The sequence below is a fragment of the Vulpes vulpes genome, chromosome 14 (assembly GCF_048418805.1).
Source record: "Vulpes vulpes isolate BD-2025 chromosome 14, VulVul3, whole genome shotgun sequence".
Taxonomy (NCBI): Eukaryota; Metazoa; Chordata; class Mammalia; order Carnivora; family Canidae; genus Vulpes; species Vulpes vulpes.
In genome coordinates, this window is record NC_132793.1 from 37,249,688 (window position 1) to 37,268,517 (window position 18,830).

Below are 18,830 nucleotides of genomic sequence, written 5' to 3' on the forward strand. Positions count from 1 at the left end.
GCCTTCCTTTGGTAGGTGAGCTAACCTGCCCGGCCCTACCACTCTGAGCTGAGTCATTAGACTTAATTTGTCCAAAGAGATCTTTGGAGACGTGATGATGCAAACAGAGATTTGAAAAATGCTTGCATGTCTTCACTTGCTCTCTTACATCTCTGCTGTCATCATGATGAATCCAGGGTGCCCTATTGAATGATCAGAGCTACATGATATTGAGTCAAGTATATTAGTTATCTATGACTGCATATCAAATTATCCCAAAACTTAGCAACTCAAGACAATAAGCATTTATTTTTTTCAGAGTTTCTATGGTTTAGGAATTCAGGAGTGGCTCAGCTGGTTGGTTCTGGTTCAGGGTTCTGGCTCAAAGGTTATGGTTATCGGAAGGCTTGGCTGGGACTGATGAGTCCATATCTAACATGGTTCATGCATGTGTGTGGCAAGTTGGTGCTGGATGTTGAGGCCTTGAAGGTTCCTCACCATGTGAATCTCTCTATAGGGCTGACTATGTTTCTTCACATCATGGTCTGGCTTCTACTTAGCTGAGTGGTCCAAAGGAATAATAAAGCAGAAGCTATAATGTCTTCAGGAAGCAAACCTTAGAATGACTGTCATCTTTGGAGTATCCTATTAGTTACACAGGACAGCTCTATTTTATGTGGGAGATGATTGCACAAGGGCAAGGATATAGTGGAAGGCAAAAATCACTGGTCACCATCTTGGAAGATCATAACTTTAAGTTGCCACAGTCATTCCAGTTGAGGACAACTTATATCAACCAGTAGCTAGCCAAAGCCCAGGCATGGAAGCAAGCTATGGAAGATAAGCAGAGCTGCCCAGGCATCCCCCAGCTGACTCCAGATGCCTGAGCAATAAATGAAGTTTTGTGGTTGTTTGGCAGCATTATTGTGCATAGCCACGATAATGTGCTGATACAAGCACATTAGTGACACTGGGAGACATTTAGAGGATTATGAATTAGAATTGCAGTGAAAATCCCTAGGCTCAATTTTCCAATTGGCTAGTACTGAGATTCATATATAAACAGGATCTCTGCCTTTGAGGACTTATATTCTAATATAATTCACACGCATTGAAGCATTTGAGCTATTGATTTATTTGTTTTTCCTGCAAAATAAAGCACAGGAATAAATGCATGTGGTTACTTTTATTCTGAATTTGTTCTCAAGCCGCTTTTGTGTGCAGAGAGTAAATTTTTTTTCCCTTAAACTCTTTAATCTTTTAAAAATTGGCTTCATTAGGTATAGTTTACATATAATAAAACTCACCAACTTTAAGTCTACAGTTTGGTGAGTTTTAATAAATATATATGGTCACATAATCACCATCACAATTAAAATATGGTGCACTTCCATCACTCCCCAAAGTTTGCTCATATCATATTTGCTTTTAAGTAAACTTTTTATTGCAGTAAAATATAGGCAAGTGCAAGCTCGATGAATTTTCACGAGGTGTATCCATCATTCAAATCAGGAAAGAAAACATGACAAACACTCCAGGGGTTCCCACATGTTCCCTTTTTCCAATGGTAACTAGTAATCTGGCTTTCATCATCATAAATTAGTTGCCTGCTTTTGAATGTTAATGTCAATGGAATCATATAATAAGTATTCCATTGCATCTGGTTTCTTTTGTTAAACACTATGCTTGTGAGATTTTCTCCTATTGCTGCATCTAGTTGTAGTTTGTTTATTCTCATTGCTAGTTTTCCATTGTATGAATATGCCACAATTTATTTATCCATTCAATTCCTGACGATTGCTTGGGTTGTCTCCAGTTTTGGGCTACTATGAATAGACCTGCTATGAACATTCAGTACATATTTGCTGGCATTTTTTTTTTTATGGCTTTGCCTATTTTTAGGGGATAGTAGGAATACAATAGAATCAAAAACTGCCCATTCATTTTGATTATATTAACTGATTTGGGACACTCACCAAAAAAACCAACAGACTTTTCAGAGGACATTTTCCCTGATGAAAGATTAGGCCCCAGGTTTGTATTTGCTTCATTTTATGAGAAAAAGAAAATAAAAGAGTGTGTTTTGAAATTTGAGAGGCAGGTACTTAGATGGTCAAATGGCTCTTCACATTCCAGGCTCTTCACATTCCTTGTCTACCTCTCCCCCCTCTTTCTTTCCCTCTTCTCTCCATTTCTCCCTTCTTTCTCTCCAGGCATTTTTAAGTACATAGGAATTTCAAAGACAGAGGTGAATGTTCCTCAGAATGGAGACTTCTTTTTTTTTTCCCATGAAAATGAAGATGAAGTCAAGTGATTTTCAATTTGCTCCAAATGCCTTCTTTTTCTGGGAAATAGTTTTGGACTTTCATAAACATTGAAACATTTTTGTTGTCTCAAATTTTGTTCTGCTTATTACATCCTGCCAGACAGGTCTCAATAAGCCATAATGAAAGCCACGACAGCCATCATAACCCGCATCCTCTCACATCACTGAGGCTCTGGTAGCCCTGCCATTAGAGGAAACCTAACATTTCATCTGCCATTGCTGGTGGGCAAGTTTCAATTTGGGCTGGCCAGGCCCTGAAATGATCTACAAATGGCAGGTTGCAGGGTGTTATTTTATAGACTATAGGCTAGTGAGAAAGTCCTGTTCCTTTTAAGGAAGCTCATCTATTCAAAATTGAAATCACTTTTGTACAAGGACTGTTGGAGGACAGTCCTTCCACGTCCCACATGCCACATGTGTTTTAAGGAAAAAAAATTGCAAATTCTAGTTGCTTCTAGTTCTTCGACAAGCCACCAGTTAGCTCATTTTGCGAAACCCTTTCTACACATGTGGGTATGTAGTAGACATGTGGTCTCAGTGTCCACTCCCCACTGATCCTTTCTCGAGAAGGCTTAATGATCCCATCTGGTTGATCCCTACCTATGACTTTACCCCCTCAGAGTGAGCTTCTATGGGTTAAGTCAACTGCACTTGAAACCTCTGATCTGGTTATCACTGGCCATTCATCATAAGTCAGGCCTTTGGTTTGAGCTATTAGGACAGCATACTGTCCTATTTTGTAGGATTTGAAACTGGAGGTTGGGGCTTAGGGGCTGCTGGCATGGGGTCTTCTCTGAAAGGCTAGTTAGGGCTCCTTTGTGAATAGAAATGACACCAAAGAAGCAGTATTTGCCATGTTTAGACTCTATCATTTTTTCACTCTTCTAAGTAAGCTGGAGAAGAGACTTTTTTTCTCCTTTCCTCCCAGTTGTGATCATTTCAGTAAACACAGACCTATTTCTGTCAACTGCACTAAGGACCTGTGAGTGGCCATGATGTGCTGACCATGCTTTCATTTAATATAACCTCAAACTGAGTTTGCAAAGGAAGCCTCCAAGTAGCCACATGGGTTGGGGTATGTATTTCTCCCCCTTCATGCAGATTGGACTCTGAAGTACACATGTGAGAAGGCATTCTTTTTGAGGCCCAAAACTCATTCAATAGAATTCGTTTGCATTTCTATTTGAGCAGCCTGGAGACAAATATAGTGAAATGAATAGCCTTTTAATTTAATTGGCTTCCCAGTGTGAATCCAAAAATAGAAGGCACAATCCATCTTGGAATTACTGGAGAAATCACTGAGATCCAAAGCTCAGCACATAACCCTCCCAGAGTGTAAGCATCTTTCCCACTGATGTCAGACCTCCCACAGAAACAGGCAAAGCAGGGGTTTAGTAAAGAGGGGGATCTAGTCCCAAACAGGCAATTGTGTCTATTTATTGGTTTTTAGCTGCAATTGCCTTCTCTTCTTCAAATATAAACTATACATAAAAAGGAATAAGAAAAGAAGTGCTATTACATATCTGTGTACTTTTCAAAATCAAAATAGAGTCAATGAAGAGAGAAAAATCAATACATTTGACTTTTAAAAATGAAACTAGAGGAGAGTATCATAGCATGGCTGTGAAAGCCTGATTTAAAGCTGTCAGAAAGTCCTGACATTTCAATCTTCTGCCTCTTAGAGGTAAGATTCTATTGGAAACTCCTGGGTTAATCTTGCTTTTGGGTTGGAAATGTGGAAAAAAGGAGAGGTATATGCTATCTGGGTTACAGGCCAACAACACTCTCAATTCTTTATACATTTGAAACACAACTGAATAGAAGAATTTTGGAATCTTGTGGTCCCCGTAGAACAGGATTTGGGTGAGGAGGCACATAGGAGGAGGTAGTGCCTGATGCAGAGGGAAGAAGCTGATGGAAAACATTAACCACTGAGGAGAGCAGTGTTTTCTCCAAAAGACTTATCCCATGCTAACTAGAAGAGCCACTTGTGTCGAACTTCTCTGAAATTTCTATTTTCTCCACTCTCATATAAAAACACATGCCTTGGGGTGAATAACTTGTTCTTTGCTAAAACTTTGGTGGAATTCAAATGCCAATGGGAAAAAAATGATAGAAACATCATCAAAGTAAGTCCTTTTGTTAAAATAAGAGAATAAATTGCATGATTTGTGAGCCAGAGGTCCCCGAGAGGAGAATACTAGTGTCCTCCATGTAGCAGAGAGCTCCCCACTTGATTTCAACAATTTTCCTTGTAGTAGCAGAGCTCAGCTCCACCTCAGAAGTGGGACTTGTCCTCACCTGGAGTGGAAGGGGAGAATTCCTATCAGGGAAGGATTGTTTTTTAACCCAGGTTTTATTCCCGCCCCCCCCCCCCCCCCCATCATGGTCCTGAGCAAAACTGTATAGGAGGTTGTAGCAACTTTTGGTTTAGTTGTGTACCTCCTGCCCTCCCCAAGATTCTTGGGTGTGTCTCCTTCCCTTTAGTCTCTCTCTCTCTCTCTCTCTTTAAAGATTTTATTTATTTATTAGAGACAGAGAGAGAGACAGATAGGCAGAGGGAGAAGCAGGATCCATGCAGGGAGCCTGACGTGGGGCTCCTGGATCCAGCCCTGGGCTGAAGGCAGCGCTAAACTGCTGGGCCACCGAGGCTGCCCCCCTTCAGTCTCTCATCTGGTTTCTTGCCATCCTTACCTAACCCTCTACCTGTGTTCACATCTTCAGTGCATCATCTCGCTCAATTCTCAGAACAACCTGATGAGGTAGGTTATATCATGAGCCCCATTTTGCAGATGGAGAAAGTGAACCTCAGAGAGGTAATTGTCCAAAGTTCCTGCAGTGTTTACATTCTAGTTGGGATTTTCTGAAGACAGAGCAACCTTTACGCCCCTAAGGATTATATCTCTGTAGAGAAATTCCAGGGGCTAGGAGAGCCTGTTGACATTGATGTTCTTGAGGTAAATCACTTAGATCGCTCTACCTGCACGTGCAGGGTCTGCACTTGGCATCTCTAGCTGGGGAGGGGATGATTCTATTTGCATTGAAGAGGTGGCAATGAGCTTTGGAACATTAAAATAAGGACTGATTCTTGGGCTTTGCAAAGGAATCCCTTTATTTTGGAAAACACTTGTCCTCCCTAATGTCAAGGGTGGCATTGAAAGAGGCAGAGCTAGAGGACAGGATAACAATAGAAAGAAGCACGTTTTGCTGCCGTATTCTAATTCAAAGCAAGCCGTGCTTTGGGCTTCAGGTTTTTTCCATCTGTGGCATGAGGGCTTTTCATTGCCAAGGCCCCTGTTTTAGCTAAACTTCTGCTTGCTCTTTGAGAAAAGAAATTAATTTTCCATTTAATATGCAACACTTTTTTCCACTAGTGCCTTTATCTCTCTCACCTTTGGGATCATTCCTGGCTTCCTTCTTGGGCTGTTAATAATTAATAGCACTAGCGTTTATAAGCCAGTGGTAATATGTTTTGATTTTATCATTTCTTTTCATGAATTATGGATATTATTAAAAAGCAATTTTTTTAAAGTCCAAGAAGGGAATGGAAGTTGAAGGGAGGTCAGAGGTGTTGAGAGGGCATGTGATCCTGCTCCTCCATCATCTGTCAGGTTTAATAAGTAGCTTTTAGCTTGAAGGAGCTCCTGCTCTTTCTCCACATCTGCCTTCGTGGGTGGGAAGGCACAGCCATAGCTGGAATATAAATTCATACTAGAGCATTGAAATCCTCCACCTGCTAGGAGGTCACTGTATAAAGCAGATTTCTCTTAGATGTCATTCAAGAGGGTAAACCCCTGAATTGCTCCTGAGTGAGCACACTCAAATTCTGCATAGATTTAGAATCAGGAAACTCAAGGTTTCATATTGACATTGTCTTTGATTGACCAGCTGTGTGACTTTGAACCCAGCAATGAACCTATTGGGGCTCCTTATCTCTAAAATGTTAAAACGATATCACACTCATTTAGGTAACAAGAATCTTTTGAGAGTAAGTGTAAATGTTAAAAATAAAACAAAGCAAAATGTCTGATCTTTGAAATACACCATAAAGAGAAGGAAAAACAAGCCATAAAATGAGGGAAAATATTTGCTAAACATATCTAACAAAAGACTTATATCTAGAGTATATAAAGAGCTCTTATATACACCATATGTAATTTTTAAATGGGTAAAAGATTTGAATATATACCTTACAAAAGAATATGTATGAAGGCCAATAAGCACATGAAAATGTGTTTAACATTGTTAATTATCACAAAAGTGCAAATTAAATCCATGAGATAATACTACATAATAATTAGAATGTTTCAAATTTCAAAAATAGGAAAGAAAGATAGAGAGAGAGAGAGAGAGAGAGAGAGAGAAAGTAAGAAAGAAAGGGTGACAATACCAAGTGCTGGCAAGGGTGTGAAATGATTGAAACTCTTCATACATCCTGGTAAGAATATAAAATGGAATACTCACTTTGGAAAACAACTTAACAGTTTTCTTATAAATATATACTTACCCTATGACCCAACCATTGCATTCCTAGGTATTTACAAAAAAAAAAAAAAAAAATTCTGAAACTTTGACACAAGACCCATATATGAAGCTTTATTCAAAATTACTCAATACTGGCAACAACCGGAATGTTCATCAACTGGTGAATGGATAAACTAATAATAGCACATCCATACAGTTGAATAAAAAAAATAACAAGGAGTACACTTAAAAGGAATTGGACTCAGAGTACTTATGATTTCATTTATATAAACCATAAGAAAAGACAAACCTAATACAATACTGTCAGAAAGCAAATTAGGAATTACCTAGAACGAGAAATTGTTGGGTGGGGTTGGTGATTGCAAAGGGACATGTGGGAAGTTTTGGGGATGATGGAAGTGTTTTATATCTTGACTATAGTAGTGATTACACAGGTGTATACATTTGCCAAAATGCATCAAAATATGCACATAAAATGAGCGTGTTTTTTCTTTGGGTTTCATTTGAATAATTTTTACTACTAAGTCTTCAAGTTTACTTATCTTTTCTTCTACTGTATTTTGTGTTGTTGCAAACATTGTATTGCATTATGTTTTTCATCTCTGGAAGCTAATTTGAGTCTTCTATTACCTCTGTGTCTTTCCTTATGCTCATTCTTTTCTCTACATTCTTGAGTACAAAACGTGTATTTTCCTTGTATATTCTATCATTTGTGTCATTTCTCTATTTCTATGATTGATTTTTCTTCTTTGTATTTTCCTATCTCTTTGCATATCTGGTAATTTTTGACTGGATATCAGACATTGTAAAGTTTACATTGTTGAGTACTGGACTTTTTTTTAATTCTTTTAAATATATATGAATTTTATACTTAGAAATTATTTGATTCATTTGAGACTTGCTTTTAAGCTTTGTTAGACAGGGCCAGAGGCTTAACTCTGTGGCTAATTTGGTCACACTGCAGAGGCAATGTCTTTCTGGGTACTCAACCAGATCTCAAATAAGCATATGCAAACAAATGAGTAATCAGTACTCAACCAAATGTGTATCATGAGGTTTCTCCATTCTACTGTTGGAAATGGTGATTATTTTTAATTCTGAATAAGCTGAGTAATTTTCACCTGCTCTTTTACAGTGGTTCTTTCCCTGGCCTTGAGTAGTTTCCTCCCATGCTGAGTCTTATCAGTATTCAGCTAAGGACTTGATGGGAACCCCATGCAGAACTCTGAAGCTCCCTCCCCCCTTCTCTCTCTCACTGTGCTTCTACCTATTTTCTGGTATACGGCCCTGCAAACTCTAGCTTCCTTGACTATTCCCACCCCCCTTGACTCTGTGAGGGTTCCTCCTCTCTGTGCTAAAACCTGAAAACTCTCCCCAGTTGGTAACCTGTGACAATCACAGATTCATGTTGTTTATTTCTTCTCTCTTATGAACCACTGTCTTGCCCTGCTTTTTTGTCTAGTCTTTGAAAACCATTGTTTCATGTATCTTGTCCAGGTTTTTAAAAGTAATCTCTACACCCAACATGGGGTTTGAACTCACAACCCCCATAAAAAGAGTTACGTGTTCTATTGACTGTCAATTTTAGTGCCCCTGTTTTGTCGAGGGTTTTTTTAGTTGTTGGGAGAGTTTTTAGTTGTTGGGCATTATCTTGTTTTTGTTACTTCATCACAGTTGGAATAAAAAATTTCAAATAAGTCGCATTTTACTTCATGTGATTTATACTTCAATAGATGTCATGATGCATTCTCATTCACTAGGGCTGCACCATAACCTGGATGCTCAGGATAGCTTTGTAAAGCTTTGCCATGTTGTATAAGGGCTAGAATGTGACAGGAGGTTCTGACTAGAAACTGAAGAGCAGTGTATCATTGACCCACTTGGTCCCACCATGCATACGTCACCCATAATGTTGCTGCAGCCCTTATGGCACTTACCTTTTCAGAGTTTACTGGCTCTGCATCATTTGCTTGGCAATGCCAGCAGGCTGGGAGTGCTGGAGAATCAAATCCTCCCGGAGCAGCCTTCAACTCATGTCTAGGGGGAGTTGCCATAGACACTGCAGCTCTCTTGCTCTTCAGGAAGGCAGCTCTGGGGAGCATCATCTAGAAGTTTGCAGAATTATCCAGCAAGATCAATCTTTAGCTGCTCATAGTGGTAACTTGCTTGATATCACACTTTTTATTCATACCTTTCCTACCCTGTCTGACTTCTTCCTTCTTTCTCCTTAGACCCTTTAATTAGTGTTTCCTGTTGTCACCTTCCAAATAACCCATTTGTAAATGAATCTTTGTCTCAGGGTCAGCTTCTGGAGGGGCCGTAACTGTGACAGTACCCAACTATACCTTAAACAGAATCAGGCTGCCCAGTGGCCAGCCATTCCCCACTGGAGAAGGAACAGGGACCCCAAGCCTAGTCAGTCTTCAATTCTCTGCTTATCCTTGCCTGTGATCTTACACATGAATGATGTAGCACATGCCTTTGGTGGTAGAAGTATCAAACAATGATCCAGTTCTAGAGGACAATTTTGGCAGTAAATACAGTTTTAAAGATGCCTATTATTTTTGGTTTAGTGGTTGTATTTCTAGAAATGTACTTAAAGAAAATAAATGAGGATCTGTGCATTATTTGGCTCTCCGACTTTGCACTGAAGCTCTGTCTGTAATATCAGAGAAATGGAAGAAACTTTTTTTTTTTTTTTTCTGTGAGGCAGCAGCCCTGGGAAGGCCCAAGCACAGCAGAGCCCTCTTACCTGGGCTGCACCTGATTAAGCATTCCCTGCCCTCCGCAGCAGTTCCAGTACATAGAAGTCCCAGGCAACCACTACGTGCACCTGAACCAACCTCAGAACGTGGCTGACATCATCAGTGCCTTTCTGCAGAGCAAGGAGATGATCCCACACTAGCTGTAGCCTGGACCTCGGGCTTTGGAGGCCTCGTGCCCACCACTCATCACCTGGATTCCTGGTTCCCAGGCCCTCCAGCCAGGAAATCAGCAGTAGGGTACATGACTGTGATAGCACATTCATACAGTGGAATACTTTGTAGTCATTACAAACGCTGTTAAAGGTTAATATATTTTGGTAGGAGATGTTCTAGTGTATTGTGTGATACAAAAGGCAGGTTATAAAGCAATAAATATAGTATGATCTTATTTACTTCTGTTTTGTAGTAAAGGAAATTTCTTTTTGAACTTTGCCAATTCACAGAAAAGCATGGCTCCCAAGTAACCTGAAGCCAGCTTGAGCCTCCAACAGTCATACTGGACTCGGTTGAGAACTGTACACCAGTATTAAGCTGGAGAAGCAGATGGCCTCATGCAGATGACATCATACTGTGATCATGGTCAATCCCAATGGCAACTTCTCAGTCCCCTTTGTAATAACTGCAAAGTACCATGTGGAGCCTTCCTAATTTAGAAAAGACTGTCTCCCTCTTGCCTTCTATTTGGTGCTCACTACTCATTAGGGGAGGCCTGATGAGCTTCTCCTCCTAGCTTTCCTTGTCTAACATACTAAGTTCATCCTCAATAGAGACCATTTTTGGTCTTTGGTTATTCTCGGACATATTTGAAAGAAGTTGGTCAAAAGTTGTAGTCAAACAAATGTCACCCACATGTCTTTTCTGAATGCCTTTTATGTGCCTTGTACCTATGCAATGTGTAACAAAATAACTGAGTGACTGACCCATAGGGACAGAGGACCATGAGGAAATCATCTGAATTGGAAACAAAAATTCTTCTACCTTCTACATGCTTTCCTCTCTCTCTCCTCTTTTAGTTTTCTTCTGCCCACATGAGGCACCAGTTGAGCCATAGAGATGAGAGTAGAAGAGATGGCTCATCCATCTTCAAGGAGAGTATTTTGGGTAAGAGCTTGGATATAAATGAAAATAAATAGTCCAGAGCTTATTCCCTGACTGGGTGTATAAGAGAGAGAATAGAGAATTTTTGAGCTACCTAAGCCAATTAACAGCTGAGGGATAAAACCCAGTGAGATTAAATGATTTTCTAAGGTCTAACAATTAATAAGTCATGAATAAAGACAATTGAATATTTACATTAGATAGAACCGCATATCGTTTCTATTTATTTGTTCAAAGGAGAACCTGCCTCTCATTGCATCAGTTTCTATTTAGAGGAGACAAGAGCAGGTGGGTTTGGATTAAAGTCATTCATGGGCTTGAGGGAATCATTTTGAGAAGACAGATTCTATAGCCAGGCCAGGGCGTAGGATAGCCTGAAGGACGTTTGCAAAATACAAAGCCTCACATTTCATCCTTTGCAAGCTCTGAGTCAGCGGGTATGGGATGGGGTTTAGGAAAACAGAGTTTTCAACTGCTACCCAGCTAATTCTCAAGCCGGTCAAATGTTAGACTCCTGGCTTGACCAAGCCTCAGGCAGTGTGGGATCCAGAGGGAATAAAAAATGGGAAGAGAAAAGAGGAGATTGGCTCACAGGATTCGGACCAATTTTTTTTTTTTTTCTGGAGTGAATTTTTTTCCTACCCTGATTGATGTCTGCCCTCAAATGAAAAAATGGAAACCGCATGTTTATGGGAATTTGCCAGCTTGGGTAGAGATGGACTGGTAAACAGTGTTCCAGCTTCTCCAGGGCACAGATGAAAATAGAACTGAAGGCTGCCCCTGTTTCTGTCTCAGTGAGCAGTGCACGTGACTTTGCTCTGTCTCGTTGCAGAACTGGGCTGTCGCACATTTAAATAAAATGTTCACCATTTTATTCAAAAGCGGTTTCCCTTCCCTTCGCTCCAACAGAAGCTCAAATCACAATATTTTGTCTCCTTTTCTAATAAAAGATGGAGCTTAGCTATTTGGGAGAACTGACAGGTTTTTCTCATCCTTTGTTTGATTAAAGACTCTGAAAACTTTTAGGAGCCTGCTGATGGTTTCTTCCCACGTTTGAATGAAAGGCAAAAAGGAAGGGCTGGGAGCCCAGGAACTGGCAGGTGCTCTCTGGGCTGCTGCTAGTTGGCTGCTAGGGAATGGGCTTCTTTACGCTGCCAACTTTAGTATTATGGAACTCTAGGCTAATGTTAGGTCAAAATGCTCTTTTAGATCTTTTCATCTTTCCAGCTTTGTCAGCTTCAGACCTTGAGCGGGTCACATTCCGGAGTTGTGGTGAGCCTGAATGAGAGGTTCCACCAATGACACACAGGAGACTCTGCCTCTCCTGGAGACCTTGTGGTTCTAGCAGGAGAAGGAAGCCTTCAGGCTGGGGATATGGCAAACTTTTTCCACAAAAGGCCAGGTAGTAAATATTTTCAGCTTTGTTGGCCTCTGTCACAATTATTCAACTCTGCCATTGTGGTGTCAAAGCAGCCATAGAAAAATGAGTGGGTCTGTGTTCCAATAAAACTTTATTTGCAAAAACAGGTGGCTGGGTTGGATTTTGCCTTTGGGCCATAGCTTGCTGACCTCTGGTCTAGGACATTAGGAACCTACAAGCAGAGACAGGGCCAAGTTTGAATCCTAGATGGTCTACTAACTAGCAATGTGACCTTGGAGTAGTTACTGAAACTGTGAGCCTCATCGACTTCAGCAATAAAATGGTAATAAAATCACTACCTCAAAAAAAAAAAAAAGAAAAAAAGAAAAAAAAAGAAAAGAAAAGAAAAGAAAAGAAAAGAAAAATAAAATAAAATAAATAAAATAAAATAAAATAAAATAAAATAAAATAAAATCACTACCTCATAGATATGCTGGTAAGAGGCCTGGAATAAGTCCTGGATTGATCTTCAACCACATGTAGGAACCCAGCCAACACTATTACATCACTTCATTTAGAGACCAAACTAGAGGGATCCCTGGGTGGCGCAGCGGTTTGGCGCCTGCCTTTGGCCCAGGGCACGATCCTGGAGACCCGGGATCAAATCCCACGTCAGGCTCCCGGTGCATGGAGCCTGCTTCTCCCTCTGCCTATGTCTCTGCCTCTCTCTCTCTGTGACTATCATTTAAAAAAAAAAAAAATTAGAGACCAAACTAGAAATCAGGCTTCAGATGCTGGAGCTCCATGGGCTGTATTTAGTTAACTGAGGGGTTTTATTTGGATCACATGGCATTTTAAAGACTTTTGCTATATGAATGCTTTTAGATCATATTGTATGCTTTCGATTTGTCTGTTGTCTTATGGGTGGATAGCCTCACTTTTTAATTACTTTTATTTATTTATTTTTTGGATAGCTTTACTTTTAAAATGTCCTTCCTTATGTCTATAGGTATTTAAGTTTATAAATCCTTGATCGGAAGGGGTCTGAAGACTTTCCAACTCCAAAAGAATATGACTCTGCCATTCTCCAAGGATGATGCCAAACATTTCACATTTCACATTTAGGAAGAAGTCACCCAAAAACAGTGGTTTAAAAACAGCAACAATAACCATGCCTTACTTCTCCTGAGTCTAGGAGTTGGCCAGGCTATTCTGTTGTCATAGGCTGGGTGCCAACTGACCTCAATGGCCTCTCTCATGCATTTGTTGTCAGCTGGTGGCTCAGCTGGAGAATGGCTGGGGTAGGTCTGCCTAAACTTAGACAATGCCACTCTCTTCCATGTGTCTCTCCTAAGCCTCCAACAGGTTAGCTAGCACAGGTCCTCAGAGAAACAAGAGGGGAGGCAGATAACATGCTCGTACAAGCTTCTACTTGGATCAAATTTGCTACTCTCCCATTGGTCAAAACAAGCATTCAGCCAAGTCCAGAGTCAGCATGGGAGGTCACTACCAAAGCCATAGAGAAGAGTGGAGAACTGGAGATACCAATGCAATAAATCTATCGCAAAAACTTAAGTGATGGTTTGTGTGAGGGTAAAGGGAGTGCCATTATTCTCTTTGTTATTACTGAAAAATGTGGTAACTTTCTGAAAAAAAGAATAGGATCATGTTCAGGCAATGGTGAGTGCAAGTGACTTTGAGTATGTGTGTCTGTGTGTAGAAGGGGTGATGTTTCTCCTTCTTTTCTCCTTGTCCCAAACCAAGAGCAAAAAGAGAGTTTTGGAGACCTTTGAAAACTCTTCTATCAGCCCTCGGGGGAACTCTAAGAGGATGATTTTAAGGACACTGTTAAGTGGGTGATATTTCCAAACAAACACTGCTCTCATTTTTGACATCATAAGTTGCTTGCATTCTTAGCTTGGGATTCATCATTGGAGAGGTAGTTATTTATTTCAGACACACACCAAGAAGTATTCATTATAAAAGTGAGAGTGAATAGAAGTAACAATAACAGAAAAACCCCACCACACTACCATCACCAACAAAACATGAAAAGGTTATTTTTGCAAAGTATTGTGAGTTTTCCACATGGTAGTGAAGATAATAAAATATATGACTCAATATTGATTTTGTAAATCTTTTCCTTTGCATACAGGTGTTGCCGATACGGTCCCAAGATAAGCATGTGAGATGAAATAATGAAAGCTGAAATGTCAAGACTACTCATTACTTACATTTGTTTTTTATAATCTAGGACTTAGGGTACGATAGGTAAAGAACCCATGTTTTTCCAAAGCACTGTTTTCAATTTTTTAATGGAGATAAATGAACTGTCAGCCCATCTGACACTCACTACATTTGCTAAGTGCTTAGTAACACATGAAAATGATGAGAAGAATGCCAGAGCTGAGCAAGCGGAATCCACAGAGATGAGATTGAGTTCCTTGACGCCTGAAGTGTGGTCCATGGAGACACGTCACCACATCACCCAGGAGCTTGTCTCTACCCAAACCTGAGCAATCAGTCTGGATTTTATCAAGACTCCAAGGATTTGTATGCACATTAGCATTTGAGAAGCACTGGTTTCTAATTAATAATGTTCTAAATTAGAGCCTATATCTGGACTTATTAGAAACATTAGTATTGTAAAACATTTATTCGTAGACTACTTTAATAAAGACCCCAGATCTATTACCATTTTTGGGCCTCAGTGTTTATATCCATCAAATGGGGACACATAACTCCCTTTCCTGATTTGCAAAGGAAATGAAGCAATCAAGCCATAGCTATAATAAAGTGCTCTGGAACAAATAAAGAGATAGTGGGTCTTACTTTATTGACAAAGTGCTTCAATCTCAATGTTTTAGCTAAGTACAAGTCCTAAACGCTGAGGAAACTAAAGAGGTCAAGAAAACACTATTCTGTCTTCATGCTTTTATGGATATCCAACCATCTATCCTGGGTAGCTGGCCTTCTGCCACACTGAATCTGCTCTATGAATCTGCTCCGTTATGTCAATGATGACCCATCACTTCAAAGGAAGGTCTTAACACCTTGCACTTGATTCTAGGATTTTGTTGCTGAAAATGTCCTCTCCCCAGCACTATTAGCCTCGCCTGGAGGCTTATTGAAAACACAAAACCTCCAGCCTGAACTCCCAGCGTCCAGAACCAGAACCTACTTTTTGAAGCGATCCTCCTTGATTCTTGTCCAAATTAATCTTTGAGAAGCACTGATCTAAATGAGTATTTCTCAACTGTCAAAAAGGAAGATCTTCCTCTGCTCTATGGTCCTTCTAGCTGGACTTAGAAGCAAATCGACAGATTTGCAGATGAGACAGATTAACAGGAGAAATATTTAATAGGTGTACATGCAGGGAATCCACACAGACATGGAAATTTCAAAGGCAACGAGGCACATGAAGCTTATGTGAGCTAAGCAGAGGGGAAGGAATCTGAGGATACAAAGGGGAGGAAGGCCATTAGCAGAGAGGTGAGAGGAGACGTTTTGAAAAACAAGGTTGCCTTATTATGCAGATAAATGTCTTAGGTAAAGGGGACACTCTGTTTTTTTGTTTGTTTGTTTGTTTGTTTTTTGTTTTTGAGACTCTGTTGATAGCTTTCTTCCAGGTACAGGCTCTCCTTTTCAAGGTAAATTTAGGCAGCTGAGGGGGAGACAAACAGCTTTTCCTGCTGGGTATGGATTACTTTTAATTAGAAGTAATCTTTATGCCAAAGTGGCCCATCTTGGGGCAGCCTACCCTAGGTCCCTACAGAACTGTGGCTATACATGAGAATTCCACGGGGGCCTTTATTTTAATTATTTTAAAAAAATATTTTATTTATTTATTTGGGGGAGTGAGAGTGAGAGAGAAAGAGAGCATGAAGGGAGGGGAGGGACAGAAGGAGAGGGAGAAGCAGACTTCCCACTTAGTAGGGAGCCCGAGCAGTACTGGATCCCAGGACCCTGGAATCATCATCTGAGCTGAAGGCAGATGCTTAACCGACTGAGCCACCCAGGTGCCCCCATGGGGGCCTTTAAAGATACCAATGCCCAGTCCCACCCTAAACAATGAAATTAGAATCTTTAGGCATAAGTCCAGGCATCTGTATATTTTTAAAGCTCCTAGATGATACTGTGATATACCATTTGAGGGGTGCAAAGTGAGATCTGGAGAAAGGCTAGGAAGAGTCAAGGGACGGAGATCCTTGAGGATCTTAGAGATCCTCGGGATGGGAGGAGAACTGGAGTTTGGGTGTCAGAGGAGTAAGAGATGAGTTAAGGCAGAGGAAGAGGCCAATGCAAGCAGAACCTCAACTGTGAAATGGCTGAGGGGCTTCGGAGGAAAGCTAGTCCCCACACTGAATGTTAAATTATATGTGCTTCTGTGATATTAGAGACTTCTGTCTTCCCAGAACTGTAGTAAAGACTCCACGTGGTTGGCTCCTCTTATGGAAAATAAGGAATAAGGGCAGAGCTCAGGGCCTGAGTTTATATAGAAAAGGTAGATTCAGAGTGGGGTGATGATATAGGTTGCCAGATAAAATACAGGACACCTGGTTAAATTCTAATTTCAGATAAACAATGAAACCCTTTTTAGTGTTAGTATGCGCTATATGATATTTGAAATACCTGAAATTTACATTTAACTGGATACCCTGTGTTTTTATTTGCTCAATCCAGCAACTTTATGATGAACCCTCAATTGGTTCCTGAAAGGCAGGAGCTGAGGTTCTGAGGCCTCATAAAAAGACTTAGTGTTGAGCTGTCAGAAGTCTTGGCAAGGATGTTGTGCTTAAAACGAACCGAGGCATCTTACCTACATTTGGTTTAAATCAGAACTACTTTCTCTTTTATGTTTTTCATACTTTTTCTTTGCTCCACGTGTTCCAATTTTCTTGGGTCTCCCCCTGGGCCTCCCCCATTCGCCTTCATCTTCCCTTGGTTTCTTTTTTAAAGTGAACTTTCCTTTGACTGGGTTGTTTATTGTTTTTCCACTGCCCTTCACTTCTGGTAAAAGAGAAGCTCTTATTCCTAACGCCAATTCAAATTTGTTGGTATTTTTGGAACAGCTCTTATTTATTTACCATATTCTAGCCACACCACAGCCTTGCAGACTTGTCCATAAATTTACATTTCTCAAGTGCTCCATTCTTCTCTACTTCGAGAAGAACAGTTTCCTGAGGCAAGAAAGGGAGTCAGCTCAGGGTGTGGGAGAAACAGATGAGGGTGGAGATGAAGAAGAATAGCAGAAGGAAAACAAGAACTCCGTCTGACACCAGCACCCACCGACAACCTTCTCTCCCTGTGCTGGGTACAAAGAGCTTTTTCAGATGGGGTGCTGAACGGGCCGGGACCTCTTTCAAAACATAGATACTATATTCTTTTGAAAACTGCCCAAAGTGGAGTCTTGTGAAGCATTTTCTCAAGGCTTCCCCAAACCCTTCCCAAGCTGGGTGGTATTGGAGGTGCAGAAAGAATGAGGGCCAGACACTAGAATGTTCTTTTCTAGCTCACCTGACAGAAAGGAATGGGATAGAGCAGTGGTTCTTCAAGTGTGGTCTTTAGGCCAACAGCTTGGGCATCACCTAGGAACTCATTAGAAAAACAGAATCTCAGGCCTTATCCCAGACTTGCTAACCCAGAAACTCCACGGGTGGGTCCAGCAATCTATGTTGTAATAAGCCTTCCAGGAGATTCCAACGTATGCTAAAGCTTGAGGTCTGCTGAGACTGACAATTTCGGGCAGCCCAGGTAGCTCAGCGGTTTAGCGCCGTCTTCAGCCCAGGGTGTGATCCTGGAGACCCGGGATTGAGTCCCACGTCGGGCTCCCTGCATGGAGCCTGCTTCTCTCTCCGTCTGTGTCTCTGTCTCTCTGTCTCTCGTGAAAAAATAAATAAAATCTTAAAAAAAGACTGACAATTTTACTTTTTCACCCTCAGTAAGAAAACCTCTTCTTTGTTGCCAAGGACCACTGTCTAGAGAGATGTGGATTGCCCAGGTATGCTGGGCTGTGCTGTCCAGACAATGTATTTGTGTGGGAGGGTTTTTTTTCACATAAGGAAACTTTTTCTTTAGTTGGATGACAAAAATGGGACCAGGATGGCTAAGGACAGAAGGAATCACACATGGGACTCCTGGGTGCTCAGTGGTCAAGTGTCTGCCTTCAGCTCAGTCATTATCTTGGGGTCTTGGGATTGAGTCTGTATCAGGCTCTACAGGAAGCCTGCTTCTCCCTCTGCCTATGTCTCTGCCTCTCTCTGTGTGTCTCATGAATAAATAAAATCTTAAAAAAAAGAAGGAATAACAGACAGAAATGACACTTACAAAGCCAACAGAGTCATGCAGAAGGGAGAGTAAACTATACCCAGAGCAAAAATTTGTTGAAACAGAGTTTAACATTTTTATTTAAATATTACATGTACGCATAATAATACTGGCCACTATTTCTGTTTAACATATGACATGCATTGCACTAAATGTGATTCAAACTGGTGCTACAGCTAGCCGCATATAAATGATGGGTGAGGTCCTTGCCAGTGAGACCATAGCTCCAGAACTCGGCTTTGAATTGGCTGCTCTGCAGAGGGGAGCTCTCATCTTAGTGGTTTTGGGCTTCAGCTGCATCCTGGACACACCCAGGAAGATTTAAGAAATTTATACTTGATTCCAGCCCCAGAGATCCTTATATATTAGGTCTAGGGTATACCCTGAGCATCAGGATTTTTAAGCCCTCCTGGGATTCTAATGTGAAGCCAGGACTGAGGGCTGGTGTCTTATCAAGTCTGTAACTAAGTGTTTCTCAACTGATGCAAAT